The sequence below is a fragment of the Euprymna scolopes genome, chromosome 7, assembly GCF_053919585.1.
Source record: "Euprymna scolopes isolate OS-2025 chromosome 7, ASM5391958v1, whole genome shotgun sequence".
Taxonomy (NCBI): Eukaryota; Metazoa; Mollusca; class Cephalopoda; order Sepiida; family Sepiolidae; genus Euprymna; species Euprymna scolopes.
Window position 1 is genome coordinate 161,103,672 of NC_136488.1, and position 23,068 is coordinate 161,126,739.

General features: G+C 31.6%; 1 protein-coding gene across 4 annotated transcripts in view; it reads left to right on the forward strand.

The window, feature by feature from the left end:
* Nucleotides 1–23,068, forward strand: part of LOC145280217 (adenomatous polyposis coli protein-like) — a 306,855-nt gene that overhangs the window by 42,300 nt on the left and 241,487 nt on the right. For 2 of the 4 annotated variants that reach the window (XM_080132002.1, XM_080132001.1), the window contains exon 2: nt 21,261–21,396. The exons of the other annotated variants lie outside the window; for them this stretch is intronic. The gene's annotated coding sequence lies outside the window, so the exon portion shown is untranslated. The remainder of the gene's footprint in view (nt 1–21,260; nt 21,397–23,068) is intronic. 4 annotated transcript variants of the gene reach the window in all.

The following is a 23,068-nucleotide window of genomic DNA, read 5'->3' on the forward strand; positions in this document are numbered from 1 at the left end:
CAGTGGTAACGTCGCCAGCTTTGGATGCTACAATTTCGGTTTCGATTCTAGCTGATGGCACCTGAATACACGCCCAGACAAAGTCGCCCCCCCCACGCTAGTATCTTTAAAAATTTTATTTAAAAAGAAATAGTTTAAAAAAAAATAGATGAATAAAATGAAATTGTTTATAAGAAGAGCAAAATAAAAATGAAAGTTAAAATTTATAATAAAAATAACAAAATTTTAAACTTTTTGTGTCAATTTGAATTCCCCAATACAACTATTAACCGTCACGTAAAAAGCAAGTGTAAAATATATTTTGTGCCTCCCTTGAACCCCATTATTTAAACACTCCACTGGCATTCGTAAAAATCAGACTTTTAGTTACAGAAAGCCCTTGTAACATATAATCTTGTAGGTTTCCTCTGAGAACTAGACAAATCTCAAATCAATCTTGTATATTAACGCTTTTAATTCATTGCCCGTGATGTCATACCATGAGTAGGGGAGGGAGATATGATAGGCCAGTAAAATAAATATTCATTATAAACTGCCAAGCATTTACAAATAATATTCCCGAACTGCATTAATTTCATCATAATTTTTTAAAAATCTTAAACTGCATAAGGAAATTATAGATATGTTGTGTCAGTTATTAAAAAAATACTTAATTCTCACATTTTTATTATCTGAATATTGAAGAAGAATTTATTGGTCCAACAACTTAGTCGGAGTTGGACTTTAGAATCCACCCTTGTTACTAGTAAATATGTGCACACTTCCAGCAGTTTTACTAGTCTAACAATAAACCATCGATTACAATATTTCTATGCATCCATCCATGTCTTACACTTATTTATTTTTATCTATTGTTCTTAAGCATCATTTATTTTGAATGAATCAGATGATTATTGTTGGCATTCATTTCTCCAATACCTTTCTAGTTAGAATTATTTCTAGAAAGACATTGGGTAATTATAGGAGGGACCACATGAAGATTGTTAACATCCCAAATTGAAAGCTATATTATAGATAGATAGAAAGCCAAATAACGATGTTTTCTTTCTTTTTTTTTTTTTTTTTTTCAAAATAAATTATTTTGGCATCTTAAAGAATAAAATAAGCTTTTGACTTTTTAAAAAAAAAATGTCCTCATCAGGTTCTGACTTTTTTGGTAAATTATCTTTCCCATCGGAGATATAAAAGCCTTCGTGGATAGTAGTCCATGGACGTGTTAATCAGAGTTGATTTAAATGTCCTGTGCCACATGTGGCTGCGTGGTAGGGATTAAATGTTTCTTTGGAATGAACTGGATTCAAACTTAAGACACCCAGATCCCAGGTTGTCAGTTTGTGTCGTTAACCACTTAGCCACTGTCACCTCCCTGCTGTTTTTTTTCTGAGCAAATCAAATGCCTGTACAGAACCCAAGAAGATCGTGCTTTAAGATAGTCTGGTCTGCATCCAATCATATTTGTCGGCCATAGATATTCATTATGCCTACAAGGTTGCTGGTTGTTACCCCAAACACAGAACAGCAGGACTCAGCAGTTACGTGCAAAGTCAAGGTATGATTTGGCCCCAATATACAACGGAATGGCGCAAAAGTAATATTGTCATTTTCACTTTATCAATTTGTGGTTCTGCCAAAGAGTGAGAGAGAGATGACCAGAGAATGACATCTCCTGATGTTGACTCCTTTATTTTAATCACAGCCTTCTTAGCCAGGTAGTTTGGATGCTACCACATTACCGCTTCTCTTATATTTTGTTGAGGAACGGTTCGACTTTGGATGGGGTGATGCATTATCTTATTCTGCGCAAACCTCAGATACATTATGCATCAGAATTGTCTGGTTTGCATGCAATCCTTCTTGTGGCCGTAGTTACTTTTTATACTTGCAAAATTCTAGGGTTTTACCCTCAACACTTAGCACAACAAGACGGAGCACTTGTATATGCTCAGGGAAGGTTTGATTTCAGAACAAAGAAAAGGCAGTTTCATAGAAGCAGTATTGTTATCCCCGTCATGGATATGTGATTCCATGATTAAAACTAATCCTTGTTTGAGGGAGAACAAAAATGTAATTTTGGCCATCGATGACTATAAAAACCTGATTTTCATGAATAAATGCCTGTTGGGCTATTTTTATACATAAAAATAAAAATTTAATCCCTCCCCCACCTCTGCTTTACAGCATATAAATATCAAATTTGTAAAGAGAAATAGGTGAAGAGGTTCTGCTTGGCTGGAAGCTTGCATATTGCAAGAGAACTTATATCTATATATGTATATATGTACGTATATATATTAGATATGTGGATGGGTTGGAGGAATTATTTAATGATCTTCTTGCCAGTAAACCATTGTTGCTTTATTCCTTTTTTATTTCATTTGTTCTTTCTTCAACAGTCGAGATCATTGATTAGTAAGGAATACAAAAAGGTGTAATTCTTGGTTTGCACATTTCCCATTGCATCCTGGCCCTGTCGGTGAGGCATTAGAATACGCCGACTGCCCTCCTGCAGTGGGTAAAAGTCCCTCAATGGGCGTTCTGGATATGACCTTAAACTATATCCAGTGGTGAGGCTCCAGCTTGTGGGCTTTAGGGAGTGTGGAGCCATCCTTTAATTACCATTGCTCCCAGGTCCACTCTGACCCGGAGTGGTAGTACCTGTTAGGGTCCCAACTATGGGTTGAATAGAAACCGACGTTAAAAACAACAAATATATTCTATTAAAAAATTTTTTCTTCAAAATCTTTGGATTCGGCATTAAATAACCCGAAAAGGGTTGATATGCCGTAAAACAGAAACAACCAACCAACCAACCCATTGCATCTTCGAATATTCTGATTGGAACTGAAGTGTATGATGCAGAATTCTTGAATATTGGCTTTCGAGCCAAGATCACAGTGTAGTATCTGTTCTGATGCTACACTTCACCTTTTTTGTCCTCAATCAGTAGAGGAGAAATCCTTCATGACTGAGACAATTTTAATCTAATCCAGAGAGCCTCTTTTTGGGGAGCTGGATTTTCCCCATCTTAAAAGCCAACCTCATGTCTAACTCAGTGGGGAGGCAAGTAAATAGGATCATCACCTATTCGGCATTCTATCAGATTGTATCTAGAAAAAACTGTCCATTTTTGGTTTGAAGCATGCACTTCATATCTTGTCACATTTCTTTTCATCATACTGGTGCTACTAGATTAGGCTGTCTAAAGATACTGGCTTCCTGGCCTAAAATGCACCAAACATTGCTGTTGTGTTTTTTCTTTTCTTTTTGTGAAACTCAATCATGTTGTTGTAGTAATGCTATAAGCAACTTCACTACAAAGAAAGAAAAGGTACGTTCTCTCTGCTATCGGCACGAGAAAACCAGGAGAATATGCAAGAGGTGTGGTGTGTTTCATAGATCTTCCCATAAGTCTTTTATGATCAGTTTCTAAAAAGGTAAAACAATTTTTAAATACTAAAATTAAACTTGAATGTTTTCTTGTATAGAATAACTTACAATAATTATAAAACTCTGTGGACCCTCCGGGCTTACTTGCTTGAATTTTGTCTTCAATTATCAGGCGATTCCATCTTTTAAAAAAGGGATGACAGGCGAATTTATATGCATATAGGCATAGCTCATAGTCTAAGGATCAAGGATAAAGAGGTGTATATTTTGGTTTCGATTCTAGCTAATGGCACCCAAGTCATAGTTTTTAGTTTTGATCTCACTGCCATATATTAGGTTTAATATAATTATCAATAGAGAGTTGTCTCTATAATAATAAATATGTGATTTGCATGAATTAAAATATCATATTTAAGTTCATTTTACGACCGGGCAACGCTAGGCGCCCCTGTTAGTATTATATCAAAGTATGATACAAATCAGTTATCCACCCTTCCTGACTTTACCTTTTCTCTTAGGAGTTCATTGCTAATCAACTGAGGCGCCCCTACTGGGGAATGTCAACAGGCAGCTCAAGCATTTTGTAGGCCTTGTAACTAACCACCTGGCAAGGAGGTAAATAATGTTCTTGAGTGACAAGACATCCAACGCCACTGTTTTTTTCTCAAACTAAATTTATTGCTTACATCTGGCCTTCGGGACAAGATCAAAGTGTAGTATCTGTTCTTCAGATGCTGCACTATTTCTTGTTCTCTTTCGGTGGAGGAGAAATCCTTTACGACTGAGACAATTTTTATTTTTGTACCTTTTCTCCACGTTAAAAAACGACCCTGGTGTCTAACTCTGTCCCGTGGGGAGGCACAGTAAATAGGTACATCTCACATCTGTAATCAGGTTGAAAGAACTTTTTATACAGCGTCAATATCGAATATATGAAATCAAATATTTTATGTAAATATCAGAATAGCAATATTTTGAGGACCCTTATACACCTCGACTGCAAAGCCTAGTCTAATCTAATTCGTTTAACTCCTGTTGAAAGCAAAGGACATCAATAAATTTTTGATCTTCCTTGTTATCCCTAGCTATGATACTTTCAGCTTATGTCGGCCTTCTCCATGTTGTTTTTCGTCTGCTGTGTTTCTGCTTTTTTTTTTTTTTTTTTTTTTCTCTCTGGGCTATCCAGTAGAGAACCTGGCTTGTGGTATGGGGAAAACAGGTTTTTGTGGGCTTCCAGCCAGTCCAACTTACACCCCCTGGTCGGGTTTTCAATAGAATATGCTGATTTTCTCATTCACATAGATATTTGTGATGTTTGCGTCTCCTCCATTTGATGTTGGAAAGGCATCCATTCACAAACATCTGAAGCGGTTCTTGTTGGAAGGAAGGTGTGTTGACTCATCAGGTTTCACACTCTTGCAGCAAAACCATCTTTTTTTTTTATGTTTTAACTTTTTTTTTTCCGGATATAAACTGTAAATAATTGATTTGTGAGCTGTTTTCGGTCCTTGATATTGATAGAGAAGGGGATCCAAGATTCATAATCAATACTGACATGATCTATGGAATTGGCAATCCAAGTTTCAAATCTCATTACTTTCAACTTGCACAATAATATAATTAGAAAAGCGGGGAATCTGGAGTAAAACAGCAATTTAATATAAATTCTGCTTCCATATTAATTTATCCTAAAATGGCGGCTATGCTGTAAACCAAACCAATTTAACGTTCTCTGTTGCTGCTATTTCTCTAGCCATTTTCAATGAATTCTATCTTAATAATATCAACTAGTTGGACCTATGGAAATTCCACAGGGGACTTATTCATATGTAATATATTGATGTTGGCATTATGTAGATGTTCAATGTAAATGGAGATGCTCTGATATTATTGTAGCTTTTTTGTTAAAACTGAAAAAGTATTTATCTAAGCTAGCACAAATGCCTAGCAAAGCCAGGTCGTAAAGTACACTTAAATATGATATTTTAATTCTTGCAGATTTTGTATATATTATTATAGAGTCAATGTTCTATCGATTTTTATATATTATAAAGTTGCGATTTAAAAAAAAAAATATATATATATATATATATATATATATATATATATATATATATATATCTATCCATATGACTTGGGTGCATTCAAAATAAAAACTTATGAAAAAAATGTTTTATATATAACTTGAGTTCCTTCAGTCATAATCAAAACCAAAACTTATGAAGAATTCTTGGTAAAATTATTCATGACAAGAAATAGAAGTACATAACAATTAAATGACCCGGATGACACAGAAAATAACACACACTATCGCATTAATATATAGATAACTCGTAATGTTTTTATAAAATTAGTTATTAAGTATGGGCATGATGTTATGGCTAATTTGAATATGATGTTAATAGCTGACTGTACTAGGGCTTGAACCGCTAACTATGGTCATGTGTGGATACCGTTACGTTACGAAGCCCAATTGAAATTACATGCTGTTTTTATCGTTTTTAAAGTTATGTCGATTTTTGTTAATTTTAGTGTATAGTGTTTCCTCCTAGGAGATCAAGGATTGTTCGGATCTAAGGGAAAACTATTTCTTCGATCTCCTAGCAGGAAACACTCTATACCAAATTTAATTATCGTTAAAATTAAGAAAAACCAACATAAAGCGATAAAAACAGCACGTAATTTCAACTGGGGCTTTGTAGCATAACAGTATCTGCACCTGACCATAGTTCCTTCTATTTCTCCGATCTCCTAGGAGGAAATGCTCTATATCACATTTAATTATCGTTAAAATTAACAAAAATCGACATTAATAACTGGTGATTCTAATTTCATCAGTTTTCTAAAACATTGATCACTGTTATGCTTGCGTTTTTTGTATAATTTTGTTGACAACTTGTCTAAGTTTAGTTGAAGATATATTTTTGTATTTATGTTGTTGAGTGGCTATATTCATTTGTAGTAGTAGTAGTAGTAGTATTAAAAGTATAAAAGTTCAAATATATTGTTAACGTGAACTTGGAACAAATATTTTTTTTTTTTTTTTTTTAAATACTCAATACAAAGAACGTTTTATAAATAAAATTATATAAACATTAGAAATAGTCTGTTGAGTCAACCAGATTTTCGACATTAACACGTCTTTTCACATTATAATCTTGAGACAATGTTGAAACACTGGTTTATCCTCATGAATAATTTTAATGTATCTCTACAATTATATAAATGCAACTTTGGTGTGTGTGAGTTTGTTTCTTATAGATTCCGAAACGGCTGAACAGATTTTCTGTAAAATTTACAGAACTTCAGTGTATAAGTCTGTGAGTGATCTTAGTTAACTTTTGTCTCAGAATACCCCCGATAATTATAAGCTGTTATTTTAATTTATCTATCCTCAATAAAACCATTTTTTCCATGTAATCGCTTAGCAACAGTGATAGAACAACGGGCCGTGAAAATTCTACTGTAGGTAAGTTGATAGCATTTTTTGCATTACGTGGTCTTTAGGTTCAAACTCCACACGTAAATTTCTTAATGTTTTTTTTTTTTTTAATCTTTTTCGTTAACTGGAAAGAAGTATATATAAAATAATTTTATAAAAGAAACAGTAGATTCTCTCGAGTGCAATGTAAAATAACATATATTTCTGACTAAGTTATTGCATGGAAGCTTCCTCTTTGGTGATTTCACGGATTTTGATGACAATAAAAATATAGGAGTGTGAAATATTCGTTGATCATCATTCAATCCCGGGCAACGCCAAGTCTCCCTGCTAGTATATATGAGTTAAATCACAGATTAGATAATCAAATGAATTATTGTCTTATTAAATATTACAGTAAAATAATATTTTTAAGACGATCGTAGTCAAAATGGTAAAGTTCAATATATAAAAATAGAGCAAAATATAAGTGTAATTTAACTTTAATCAAGTTAAATTCTGTAGATTTAAATATACATAAAAATATATTCAAGTTAAGAATTTATTGTTTGAAACAAGGAATGTATGGAAAGAATTTATTTCCTTAATCCATGGATTTTCAATAATGGCACATATCATCAGAGAAAATGAAATGCAATTAACAAAATAATCAGTTATGAATAAAGATATTTTACTCATCAGCACATATATTGAAAAAGTTATTTAAAAAGTATTTAAAATGTATATATAAAGGATATCATACAGCCTGGGAATCCAACGTTGAAATGAGTTCAATTATTTCCAGGATATTTCTGCTAGGTCGGACGAATTATAATCCAAGGGGAGAATTGGGGAAATAGAATAATCCGTTTATTCATAACTGATCATTTTGCGAATTGCATTTCATTTCCTCTGATGATAGGAGCCATTATTGAAAATTCATGGATTAAGGAAACAAATATAAGTCTTTTCCATATATCTCTGGTTTCAAACAATATATTCTTAACTTGAATATATTTTTATGTATATTTTAATCTAGAGAATTTAACTTTAATCCTCACACACTCACATATATATAATGCACACAAAGACTAACTGTATCTATCTGAAAGCCATTTTTTGTCGCCCCCCCCCCCTCCGACAAAGGAGCGATTGGATCTAGTAATTCACTCCCATTCGTTTGTTCACACTTTTCTCAATAACCGTGCTTGGATTTTTTTTTTTTAATTTTGCACAAACATTAGTCATGATGAAAGTAAATTTTTGCCAGAACGGATTTTCCGGGATAACTGTACCCCCCCCCTCCTCAGGGCCATTATAGGGGTAAAATTGGCTCAAAATCGTTCGTCCATTCGTTTCTTTACAGTTTTCGCGATAACCAATTAGTCATGGTGAAAGTAAATTTTTCACTTGTGGAGGGGGACACTGCATGCTCGGCTTGTTTTTCTAATAGTCTTTTCACAACACATGTTTAATCATTAAATTAAGCCAAATTGTTAACTAATTTTAATCTATAAAACTATTGCATGTAAATAGAACTTGAAGAATAAAGTCCCCCCCCCCCAAAAAAAAAATGACCAGATTTGGTATTAAATAATCCGAAAAATGTTTATAGGTCGTTAAACTAAACAATGAATTATTCAGTTGATAAAATAAGATTAAACCTCAAAACTGCATAACATTTATGTGCTGGTATTTGAACAAATTAAGGTTATATTTTTGGATATATATATATATATAAGCTTAGTTTTGTATCATGATGGAATATGAATTTTTTTCTTTCTTGTAGGTGAGGGAGTATACATAGATAAACGTTTTTGAATAAAAATAGGTTTTACCTAAACGAACTCAATCCGGAATGATAGATTCAGTAGTCATAATGCCCTTCTTGTCACCCACTTTCACCTACTCCAACATGACCAATGCTTCATTGACATTAATCTCCAAGATAAATAAGCACACCATCTGTTCAGTGCAGGATCCTTCACAGGAAAACATAATATAATAACACGATGTGAATTATAAATAGAGAATAATTTAGGAAACAAGATAATATACTTACCAGATTTTTTTTTTTTTTTTTTTTTTTTTTGCTAACCACTGTGATAATAAATGCAAATGTGGTTATATTCTGCCATTAAATGAAAAATAAAGGTTAGGTGAGCGGAACAAAAATATTGGTTTGCGGATCAGAAAAGTTGGAATGGCAAATATAAGTTGGCTCCATTTGTTTATCAATCTAATGTGCTTCACTGAAGTTGGTGTCATATTTTATAATCAAATGAATTATTGTCTTATTAAATATTACGGTAAAATAATATTTTTAAGACGATCATAGTCAAAACGGTAAAGTTCAATATATAAAAATAGAGCAAAATATAAGTGTAATGATTAAAGTTAAATTCTGTAGATTAAAATATACATAAAAATATATTCAAGTTAAGAATTTATTGTTTGAAACAAGGAATGTATGGAAATAATTTATTTCCTTAATCCATGGATTTTCAATAATGGCATATATCATCAGAGAAAATGAAATGCAACTAGCAAAATTATAGTTATAAATAAACATATTTTACTCATCAGCACATATATTGAAAAAGTTATTTAAAAAGTATTTAAAATGTATAGATAAAGGATATCATACAGCCTGGGCAATCCAACGTTGAAATGAGTTCAATTATTTCCAGGATATTTCTGCCACATCTAAATTATTTATTTTTAAATTTAAATAAGCCTCCAATCAAGAATGATTCTTCCTCCAATATTTAATCTTTTGATTTTCATGATTTAAGTCAATATTAAAGATCCAAAAATTAATAGATTCACAAAATTTCAACAAATTGTGATTTTTAAAACTTTCTAATGCAGGTTTAATTTCACAAAAATAAAACCATAATAAATAAAAAATATAGAAAATAGTAAATGATATAATAAAAATATACTAAAGCAATGGTAAATAATATAAAATGAATTAATGATAATACAATAAATATAAATAATAATATAGGAAATAATAAATATTATAAATAAATCAATATATATGTGTGTGTGTGTGTCTGAAAATAGTTAACTAATAAACTCTTAAACTACTGGTTACATAACACTGAAATTAACAGGAAATAGTTATCATACACCAAGGATGGTTTATAACGAGTAAAATCTTTGTTTGGATGAATAACACATGCATGTCGGCAAGTTGAAATACAAAATTTTCATTTCAACTTGCTGATTTCTATTAGTTTTGCACATGCGCAAATTCATTCATAGCTTGAAGTGGTTTAATTTAAAATATTTGTTATCTATCTGTTGATAGTTTAAACAGTAGGGTATGCGGCTGGAGTGCTAAATGTTTTGGTTTTGATTCTAGTCGATGGCACCCAAATCATTTTTTTTTTTTTAAATCAGTACTATATATTAAGTACAAGATCATATTCAATAGAGATTGGCTCTGTAATAATACAAAATTTACATAAAATATATTTAAGCATATTTTACGAGTGAGCTCCTTCATTTGTATGAATCAGGATTGTACAATATTTAACAAGCTTGATTCTGTTGCTGATAGTTATGTTAATTATTTTGAGAATCAGATAGTTACAGGAGTGACCACATGACGGTTGCCAACATTTATAAGGAAAGTGGTGCTATGGAACCAGTAGGGTTTGAACTTATCATACCCAGGTCATCAATTCATATGGATTGATGACCTGGGTATGAAAAGTTCTCCTCTTTTTGCGAAATAGTAATCGTTTTTGTTTATATTTACTTATTTTTAGAGGGGAGCGGGTTTCCTTGATTTGGTTTACCTCTAATTCTAACACAGTTTTAAGTATAACTAATAAACAGAAAAGTCCTTTCTTTCACAAAATGCAAAATTTTCTCGACTAATGACTTCTGTCATCTGTATTTTCACACACTTTTTACCATAGCAACAAGTTTTTTGATTGCTTTAAAGTATTTTGGGGTCTGTCACCACTTTGAACCCGTTTCAAGTGTTTCTCATTATTATGAGATCATTTTGTTCAGCCATGATTTGTTCAGCTCAATACTTGATAAAAAAAAATTTTAACGGGTTGAGGTGGGGATAGAGAAAATGTTTTAATTTCTTCTAGTTATTCGAACATTAACTTTTGCTTATATTCTTTTGTTCTGGCTATGTTTCTCTTTTTATACTCTTTACTGTAATGCAGGAAAACATATATATATATATATATATATATATATATATATATATATATATCTCGATGCCTCTGTTCAGTTTCCAAAGACAATGGACACTCCTGTAAGGGTAGCGCTGTGCATGTAATTGTGAGGCAAAGTTTATGCAATCTCCAACCACACCTTTCCTGAATTGGCACTGCTTGGGTACAGTGTCAAGGAGAGTCCCAAAACTGACTGGAAACAATGCTGAGATAAGTGGACAGCACATACATGGAATTCCCAAATAATAACCAATTTTAGTACTGAGCCGGCTCAATGTTGCTTAACATTGGTGATCTGAATGGAATCGCTGTGTCAAGGTGATTATGCTATATATATATATATATATATATATATATATAAAGTGATGGGACGATTCCCATGTTTTTCCTAATTCGAATATGATTACAGATTCCAATTCTTTAGAAATCTCTTGATATTTAACCTTAAAGTTATTTTGTCCTGATGACCATAAAAAAATGTTTAATGTGCAGATATTTTCTCAAACGTAAAAACACTATAGATTTTTAGTTTTACTGGTTGTTTAATATGAATAAATATTTATTTAACATTACTACTAACAGTGGAAAATGTTGTTTAAAATAAAATAAAAAAAGACAAAAGAATGGTTTTTGGCATAAAAAAATTGGCATAAATTTTCCTGATTCTGATACCCTCAAAAGTTCTGATTTTTCCAATTAATTAAAAATAATTAACACTTACATACAGCATCTTACCAATTTTTTTTTTTTTTCATGGTCCATGTTTGCAAACGGAACCTCACTAACTGAGCACTCAACTTTTACCGTCTTTGTTGCAACTGCTCAATTACCTATCCTGTATATTAGCTGTTGGTTTTAAATTTCACTTACCTCATCTATGGTAATCATTTTAGTTCAGTGAAAGCAAGAAAATATTCTATTTTCCTTGTAAGAGTCCATTTACTTGCCTTTTTTACTTGCCTCCTCGCAGGTGCATTTAGACAAAACGTCGGTTTTTAATGTGGGGAAAATTTACCTCCCCTAAAAAGGTGGTCTCTGGATTGGAACAAAAATTTAAATTTCATCCGTCTAGAAGGATTTCTCTTTTACTGTATATAAAAAAGATGAAGTGTAATATCAGAACAGATAGTAAACTTTTCTTTTAGTAAAAAAAAAAAAAAACAATGGGCAAAGTAATGGTCTGTTCCTAATTATTTTCCTCCCCAAGAGGGCAAAGTTGGATACAATGTCAATTTTAAATGTAGGCGAAAATGCAGCTACCCCAAAATGGCACTCTGGATTGTGGGTGGGGTGCCTCGGTCTAGAACGATCTCTCTCTTACTGAGTGAGGACAAAAAAAAAAAAGATGAAGTGCAGCCTCAGAACAGACATCGCATTTTGCTCTCGGTCAAATGGTCAAGCAAGATCTGTTATGTATCAAAATTTAAAATTAACAGTAAAAAATCTATGAAGTTTATCATTATCTTCTAAAAGAATCAAAACTTATGTTCACCGTTTTCTATTTGTATAGTTATTGCGATTCTCTCTAGTTCTAATGTTGTCGTTTTGTAACCAAACATTCACTTTCAAGATAGCTTTTAAGTGACATGTTTGTTTTAAAGGATTGTCTCTATTTAATTCATGCTCAAGTTTTGATAGAAGAAAAACTTGTCTCTTGAAATTGATATTTCTGTCTTGGCTTTTTATGACAGTTGTGGTGTCAGCTAGAAAATGTTCAAGGTAGATTTTTAAACTCAACGATAGCAGACCATTGCTGGCCGTTTATTTTATGACGAACGCATTGCACTTGATCTAGGAAATAAGTACTAAAGTTAATCAGTTTTTTATTAACTTCTCGTTATGAGATACTAAAAAAGATTTTATACTAAGTAAAGTATTTCTTTCCAATATGAAAGTAAAAATATAGGGATACTTGTGCGTTCCTGTAAAAATATAAACTGGGGTAATAATATATATTGAACGTGAAAATGAAATAAATTATTTATATATATATATATATATATATATATATATATATATATATATATATATATATATATATATACACTATATTTTAAAAATAAATATTAGCAATTATTTTTATTCCTACAATGCACGCATCAATATAGGAAGTGATAATTACTCGTGGTCAGTAAATTCAAACCCAGTCACAAACTCACCTTTGATTTTGTAGGGTAGCATTCTACCACAAGGCTAATAACAACTAACACAATAATTGAGAGAAATAAAATGTCTGTAAATGCCAAGTAAGCAGGCATATATAATAAACAGTCACAGGGCATTCAGTGACCGAAAGTTGAAATGTTATATATATGCAGGATGTGAAATCTCTACTTTTTTGGTATCGTGTTGCTTTTCATTTAGAAAAAGTTGACTTTCCGTTTGAATTTTTTATATATAAAGTATAATTTCTGTTTTGATTTTATTTATTTCTCGCTTGAAAGTTTAGAGGGGAGGAGGGCATGGACCTCCAGATTGGAAAATTCATCTCGATTTCAGATTTTTTGCCATTGACCACTCGCATCTCTTATATATCCGTGAGTGGGAGGGGGGGGGATAAAATTATGCAAATTACCATTTTCAGATTTTATTGTTCAAAAACAAGGAATACAAGTTACAAAATACTCCATAGAATAAGAAAATAATTTTTTATACCTTGTATTCTTTGTTTTTGAACAATAACTTTTATAAATGTTAATTTGCATAAATTCCCTAATTTATGCTCTATCTTGAAATACTGAGCATTTTTTTCAGGATAAGATTAAACTATAAATATTCATATTTGTGTTTATCTTACCATTTTGAATATATAATATATATGTGTGTGTGTGTGTGTGTTTTGAATTAAAATAACAATTGTGTATTATCCGAGTTAAGGGCAGTATCTATATATTAATGTTGTAGTTCATTTGACTTACGTACATAGGTGTGTCACAGTCTCCAGATTATAAATTATTTGATCAGAAGATCCTATTTATTAAAAAGTTAAACTACGAACATTAAATTAGTATATAGAGACACTAATTTAATGTTTGTAGTATGTTATCACCTTCTGTCTTCTTTTTAATAAAAAGGATCTCCCGATCACTGAAGATGCAATGTAAAAAAAAAAAAATAGATAAAAATAATGAATGTCGTATTGGGGCCATACATGAAACTAAAATATACCTTCTTTTCTTCTGGCTAGGATCCAGAGGTAGTATCTGTCTAAAGATGGTCTAATGATATTGTGGGGTTTCTGTTTGTGCTGGGTGTCAATACAATGGAAATATGTCACACACTCCTATAAGTATATTGGAGATAAACCGTAATAACCAAATATATTCTGACATTACATTAATCAGATTACTTAGATAAATATTTTTACAGTTTTAACAAAAGGGCTACAATAATATCGCAGGGTCTCCACTCACCACACTGAACGTCCAGCAGCAATATATTGCATATGAATGGAATGGAATCAGTGGTATTTCCACAGATCCCGGTAGTTTATAATGAAACATTTATTTTTAAAAAAAAAAAAATCTCTTTTTTTTATTTAATTATTTGGATTATTATATTCATCTTCATAGTTGTTGATTTCTACGACGTTTCGGCCAATTATTCCTCTTGTCTTCGTCAGGTAAAACGCAATGGGATAGGAATGTCGAATCCTCCAACTACACCCATAGTAATTGCAGTTTACCTGACGAAGGTCAGAGGAATAATTGGCCGAAACGTCGTAGAAATCAACAACTATGAAGATGATGATAATAGTCCAAATAATTAAATAAAAAGAAAAAAAAAAATTTACTCATCTCCAAAATAATTTAAAAAAAAAAAAAAAAATCTCTTAAATATAAGTTTACCTTCATGTATTGGATTGACAAACTAATTCCAGTAGCAAAAGAAAAAATAAAAATTAATCTCGTGAGTTTTGCTATTACTTTTGTCCTCCATTTCCACACTAGTTTTCTGATATTCTTCATTCTGAGAAAAACTTCACATAATTCTGATTATCTCATTCGTTTTATATTAGCTAATCATTAGCCTGGATTGCTTAAGGTTATTGTATTAACAATCTTTCTGTTAAAAGAAAGCTGCAGATTGTTAACGCCTGCCTTTTTAATGAATGACAACCGATGATAGAGACGAACAAAGGCATCACAATCCAACCATTCTGGCTGGCTGTGTTGATATATTCAGTTAATCTATATATTTTACTAGACTACCCGTGACCCGTTGGGTCAGTATGTTATATTAGCTATGGAATTCATGTATGAGCGTGACACTTGTGATGTAAAGAAAATAGTTTTTTGGGGGGGTTTTTTTTGACATAACAGAAATATTTCTATGAAAGTATATTAAAATGAAAAAAGAATATAGATAGATTTCTATGAGTCGTTCTGTTTATTATTGATTATTTTTGGAAAAAATTTTTTTACAGTTACTGAATTATAAGTGGTTGGCCATACTTATAGGTAAATGTGCACTGAACAGATACCATAATACTTATAGTTAAATTCAAATTTTGATATATCTGCTTTTTTTTTTTTTTTTTTTTTTTTTTTTTTACATCGTTCATTTCTGTATTACGTTTAAGTTATTTTAAACCCCACTCTTCCCATGTTAAATAATAATTTCGATATAATAACGTTAATACTTCAGTGTGCAGGTCATGCGCGCATGCGCAACCGAATGCCGTAAACCAGAAATTGGGTTACATACATCGTTACAAGATCATTTGAGTTTTATAATTATATAGATGGATTCATGTGTTGATCTCTCTCCTTGCTTCTATTCATAAAGGCTCTGTTGGCTTTATTTCTATGAAATGCAACAATTTCTCCCTTTACGTAACGCGCGTGCGCACGCTCACACACACACACACACACACACTTTTTTTTTTATCAGAATGTCTTATTTGTTACTTCTTTGCAATTCTGGTGCTTGGATAGAATTTTAAAATTAAATTCAATTTTTAAAGTATCTTTTGTTTTTTAAATTGTTTGGTGAAATTATGGAATAGTTAAAGCGTTCCATCTCCTGATAAGAATGGCTTTCTTAATGTTATTTCAGCGCCATCTGTAACAAGTACCGAGAATATTTCAGCACCATCTGCACAAGTACCGAAAATTTTTTCTTTTTTCATAGCAATCTTTTGGTTTATTCTAAACAAGTTATCAATTTTATTCTTTTAATAGTTGCAAATTAAAAATAAAATTACCTTTTTGAAGTTTGAAAGGAATCTAGAAGCATTTAAACTATTGCATAGAAAATCATCCTTAGCTTTTAAAATTTAAAGCAAATTCTCAGGTATTAAACTTGTTTTGGAATCTAATTTTATGAATAGATTGCAATTAACAAAATTTGATTCAGTTAATAATGTCAATGTTAAAAAACTTTAAAAATAAAAAAACAAAAAACGGTATAGTTTAAGAGAAAGTTTTTTTTTAAATTAAAGACTCCTGGGCTTCGTACTTAATGTTTATGAATGTTACATAAGTGGAAAACTTTTTGTGACCAACTATTTTTTTTTTTAATATGGAAATCGCTCTAGACAAGGCATGAAGCCATTTAATGTCAGAAGCTAAAAAAAAAATACTTGAAAATCAAAAACTAGCCAATGATAAATGTTATCTGGATAGATTCCAATTCAGAAAACAGCAATTCTTCCTCCTTTGTCAGAAACATCTACCATGAAATGTGAAGACAATAAGTGGAGCAAGTTATGAAGCTGCCGAAAGTAAATGCAACGCTCACTCTCTACTCTCCTTATTTTCTCTATAAATATAACAAAAACAAAAGCAAAAAAAAATAACAGTAAATTTTGATTCTGTTCAACACACAAAAACTAGAAAAATAATTTCTAGTGTTTGACCAGTTTATTTCAGTATATATACATTTTGTAATGACTGAGCAGTGGGGAGGTTCTATAAACATTATTTTATTGTTTTGATAAAATTACATTCATGTCAATATTTGTGCAAGTTAATGAGTTTCACAAAGAAACATTTTGCGACATCTGTTCTTTTGAAGTTGGTGAAATACCCCCCCTTCGCACTCAATAGATTGTTTTTTTTTTGTTTTTGTTTTTTTTTTTACATAGGTGTCACCACTTATCAAGGCCAATCGGCCACTCAAGGATAAGAGTTAAAGAGTGTAGAGTAGTCAAAAGGACAATATAGTAATCAATAGTAATGGAAGTTCAGTAAATTTGTTAACTTAAGTGGAACGGCTCATAAGAAACTTGTTCACGTTGGACTTGAAGACAACCATATTATAGACAGCTGGAAAGCAGGAAAACGGAAGACAATTCCACAGGCGTGCAGTTCTAAGAAAGAAGCTTTGATCATGGAATCTATGTTTAGGTTTAGGCACAGATAAAGAGTGGGGAAAAGTATTGATAATGTTTTCAGCTAGTCTAGTGTTTCTTGTGAAAGTTTGGCGAGGGGGGACCATAGATTGAAGCTCAGTTTAGTGAAGATGTATAAAGGTAAGGATATCCATGATCAAATTATATAAAGCTGACTCTCACCCACACCCCCTTCAAAATGGAAGCCTCTCAAGAACATTGTACATAGTATACTAAAACGTTAGAACTTTCTTTATCTTCTAACCTTGAAATTACCAATCATCGTTAATTCCTGATATTTATAACAAGGTTGTGGAATCTACAGGCCAAACGCTCAACTGAAATTTCAAAAGAAAGTCAGTGCTTTTCGGGTTTACGACTCGATCTTCAGCAACTTTGCATCAGCATATTTCGGTTGCTTATGTAACTTATTGGAAGCCGCCGAAGCAAAAGACGACGAAGATGATTAGGCGATTTAGAAGCATAAGCAACTTAAAGTGCGATCATATCGGCGTCATGTGAAAATCTATCCTCCATGTGAAAATGTTCTGATTATTAAATCGGACTTCCTGTTTTAGTTTAAAATAAATATGTGAAATGTATAAAAATAAAAAATAAAAGCGTGTTCAAAAGTTTCACATATTTTCTTTCCTGTCAATTTGCTTGTTTATTTAAAATAAAACAGAAAGTCCGGTTTGGTAATCAGAACATTTTCACATCGAGGCTAGATTTTCACCTGACACAGGTACAGCCACATTTAGTCGCCTATGCTTCTGATTCGCCAATGATTAATTCAAAATGCGCTTCTTCTTCTCCATGTTAAGAATGGCTTTCTATTTAGAAAGCCATTCTTAATTTGTTTCTAATCCAGTAAAATAGTGTGAAACTTATTTTGGAAGATGCTGCATTCACCATTTGGAGATATTTACAAAATCCGTTTTTGTATTTCCTCTTTTTGGAAATTTCTAATTAGAAAACAAGTTTCCGTCTAAATTTTGGATGTTATTATGTACATTTTTTTTTTACTTGCCATCATCAACGTTGCTATTTATATTATATTTTGGCCGACATGTTTTCCAGCCTTCTTTTATGTACAATGAATGGACCATACACCTGAGGAAAGCTGAACACCATGGATAAATACTTGAAGATATAAAGAACTTGATTCACAAAACTTTTTTTTTTTTTTTTTTTTTTTCTCAAAATTACTGGATTCGGCATGAAATAACCTGAAAAGGGTTGGTATGCTGTAAAACAAAACAGCTAAACCAAACTAAAAGATCACCTTACAAAGGCCAAAGATTGCTCAAAGATCAAGATTAATAAGATGAAATGATTGTCAGTTTAGAGATGAAGGACCTTATGAAAGGATTGGGGAAAGTTAATGAGATGAACCAAGCTTGAATTACTAATGGAGATTGTTTTGGTCCCCCGACAAAAGGAGGGTGGACCTGTAAATTTACCTTTGTCCATTCATCTGTTCGTCTGTCTGCACTTTTCTCAATAACTACGCCTTGGAATTTAAAAAAGTTTTGCACAAACATTAAACATGATATGAGTAAAAAAAAAAAAAGTAACAGAACGGATTTTCCGGGAAAACTCTGGTTTCAGGTTAAAATTGCTAAACTTGACACTTTTCTGCTTATTAAAAAAAAAATTGATGGCTTGGATTTTTATAAAACTTTCTGAAAAGTTGTAACTAACTGATTTCTATATAATTTTGTTTGTCTATACTTTGTGGTAACTCTTGGGTGTGCCCCAAGGGCTCTTTTAGGGCTAATAAAAACACTCCATTTTTGGGACTGTTTTACCATATTTGTTCAAAATTTTCTGTGTATGTCTATTTAGCAGTTTTGCATGGTGCCGAACTCAAATTTAAATATGTTAAGGCTTTGGGAACTTTTGGGGAAAAATGGGGGGGGGGATAAATGATGGTCTTAGTCATTTCTTTTTTTGCATGGTGCAGAACTCAAATTTACATATGTTAAGGCCTAAAAGTGCACCGTTTGTTCATTTTCACCAGGATTTGACGTCCTCTGGGGACTTTGGGGCTAAATGGGGGGGGGGCAAATGCTAAACTTAGTAATTTTTTTATGCCTTGTTCACCGTGCACTTACGGAGGACCATGCATGCTTTACTTGTTTATATTACAAATGTCCTAACTCAAAACAAATATTGCAAATGCTCTCAGAAAGAAAAACAAACAAAAAACTCACATACTCATTAAAGACGTAATTGTTGGCAAAATAAAGAATATCAAGTCAATGAATTTATATTGTACGTGGCTGGAGTGAGAAACTTGCATTTCAAAAGGCAAGCCAGCAAGTCAGACTTTTCAGAAAAAGTATTAGCCCATTGCTATTTTGTTGTATTGATTATGTGCAAAATATTTTGCAGACAATTCAATTATATTCACTGCTGATGGTGGAAATTATAATTTCAAACAAATCTGAACACCATGTAGGGAACCTCAAACACACATTTTTGATATTTACTTTAGATTATAAAGCATGCAATTAGTGGAAAGATATGTTTCAATTATTAGAAGAAAAAAAATTGTCCTGGGTCAATAGTGCTTATCAACCAAAGAAAAAAAATTGTCCTGGGTCAATTGCACTTATCAACCAATGAACAGAAAAGCATCAGACAACTTTTATCATTATTGTGAATCGATCAGTCTGTACAAATAAACTTGATCCATCAAGCCATATCAGAATCAAAATGGCAGCAGACATGATTTCTTGTTCATTCTATTCGCATTATTTGGAGTCTTTGGATTACTGCTCTCATCTTTAGTGTCATTTTCACAGCGTTTCAATCGATGTAACCTGTGACCTACTTCATGTGTATCTTGTTGAACTCGGTAATGTTTCTATCAAACTCAGGAATCTGGACAGAATTTCAAACAGAACCCTTTATTTAAGCCTTAAACCTATTTTATTGACTGAAATGTTGTAAAAATGACACTGAACAGTAGTCTGAAGAATCCAAATAATATGAATAACCAATCCACATCTCAAAAATTCAGAAATGGTGTTCATTCTAATCTAGAAATTTATTACATAGCAGATTTTGTGTTTCGGAATTTTTTTGAAGTAAGAATTGAGAACAATTGTCTGAATAATACAAATAGCAGATTTGGTAATAGTCTTAAATTTGTAACTTTTATTTAAATTTCTCTTTTGGCTGCTTTTGAAGGACCTCAAAAGTGTAATACAAGGGTCATTCCAAAAGTAAAGCCTCATATTTTTTTAACCTTAAAAGTTGAAGAGCTACAAAGATGGGAGTGGTACCATTAAAACAAGCAACTGTTTGTGCTTCAGAATTTATTTTTCTACATACTCGCTACTAATTTCAATGAATCTTCTCTGCTTCTAATACCTGTCCATGATGGGGGTTGCTTGCTTAGAATCTCACATTGTCAATATCTGCAACAGGGAGATTAAACTTTCAGGTCATGAATGCATAAGTTCATTCGTCATAACAATGCGATTTGCGGTTCCCTCTGATCCATTCAGTCGAATTAAAAAAAAAAAAAAAATTGGAAGCATTCTTTTTGGAACACCCCGTCATACAATTGTTACTATCTGATATCTAAAATTGATGCAATTTCTGTCTTTGGGCTACCAAAATCTTTAATCCGACCTGTGGAGTTTCTTTTTGTTCAGAAAATGATTAAAAGAATGAGGTTTGGGAGAATCAGTTTCACAAAAAAAAGCATAAAATACGTCCATGTCATTAAAAAAAAAAAAAAATTTTGTGTGTCTGCGTAACTCTAAAAAATATGCCCCCTTCCTCGCCTGTTCAAAAACTTTGGAAAGCCCTGATCTAGAATATTTAACAGAATTCGATCTGTATATTAATATTGTATTAATAATGTAAATGTCCTATGCAATTTTTTTTTTTTTTTTAGCTTTGTTTAAAGAATTGAGCTGGACTAATGGTTCAAAAGAGAGATCAGAATCTGAATACAATTTATCAATTTTCATCTGAAACCTGCTGAAACATGAGGAAAATTCGATTATGAATATTAATTCTGCCTTTTCTATGTGAATATTCTTTTCTTATTTTATGTTTTTTTTGTTTTTTTTTGTTTTGTTTTTTGCCATATTCTCATTTGATAAGTGGTCAATCCTGTAATTGCTTCCTGTGTCAAGTATGTATAATAGCTTTAACACTAAAAGCTGCTAAATTTCTCTTCAACTTTTGAAAGAAAAAGGAAAGATTTCCAGGACTATTTTGACTTAACCGACATTCTAGCGAGAAAACCCCTTTTTAAGTGCAAAGCTATTTAGTTATTGGGTCTGGGAGTGGCCAATTTATTCAATGTTTGTCTTTAAGTGCCTTCTATTAAACAATACAATTACTTCACTTTATTAATGTTAAAAACTAAAAGACAAATATTTTCTCATGGCTAACAATGACATTTATTCTAACCATAAACCATTTGCACCATATTTTTACTTTAATAATTGGTGCTTTCAGACATATTTCATTGAATCAGAAATAATAATTAGACACATTCTGTGTCTATTAGATCCGTGATCATTCTTTTTGAAATTCTGATAGACCTTCAGGTGTCAAACGAATCAAACCATTTCTTGAAGTCGTGTTGTTTGGAACTTTATTGGTTCCCTGACAAAGGAGGGATCGGACTTAGTAATTCACTCCTCTTCATTCATTCATTTGTTGCACTTTTTTTCAAAAACTACGCATTTGATTTTTTTTTTTTTTTTTTTTTTTTAATTTTGCACAAGCATTAGTCATGGTGAAATTAAATTATTGCCAGAACAGATTTTCTGGGATAACTGTGATTACCTCCTATAGGGGCCATCAGGGGTAAAATTACCCCAAAATCGTTTGTCTGTTCGTTTGTTCGTACTTTTCTCAATAATCACGCCTTGGATTTTTTCAAAATTTTGCACAAACATTAATCATAGTGAAAGTAAATTTTTGCCAGGCTTGAAGGTATCCGGAAACTGATTTTTTTTTTTTTTTTTTTTTAATGTTTATTTTCAGAAAATTATTAGAGAAATAACAAATATTGAAAATATTATATTTTTTAATATGATAAATTTAATTAAATAAATAAATTGAAAGGAAAATTCATTTTCCACATCTTTGTATCTCTCTCTCTCGCTCTCTCTCTCTCTCTCTATATATATATATATATATATATATATATATATATATATATATATATATATATATATATATATATATACACTAGCAAAAGTACCTGTCGTTGACTGGGTTCAAAAACAGCCTACAGAAAATGGACTCTGATTTATTTAAAGGAAGAGTTGTAAATTTGAGGGTATCAAAACCAAAGCAAAATATGATGAAAGTAAAAATAAAATTGATAAACCCCATAATTTATTATACCATACCTGTTCACACTGAAACACTTATTACAATATTCTGTGGATCTATATTAAAAAACCTTGTTAAACTTTGTGACATACCTCCATTCTATGGAGGTCAGATGTGAACGAACACCCCATAATTTTATTATATCATATTTCTTCAAACTGAGACATAATTATCAAAGTATACTTACGCATATAGATATGAAAATTCTTTATTAAAGTTTGTGCCTATTTCCATTCTATGGATGCCAGGCACGAACGCAGACCCCACAATTTTATTATACCATCCCTATTTAAGTTAAAACATACTTATCAAAGTATTCTTATGTACATCTATATCAAAAACACTTGT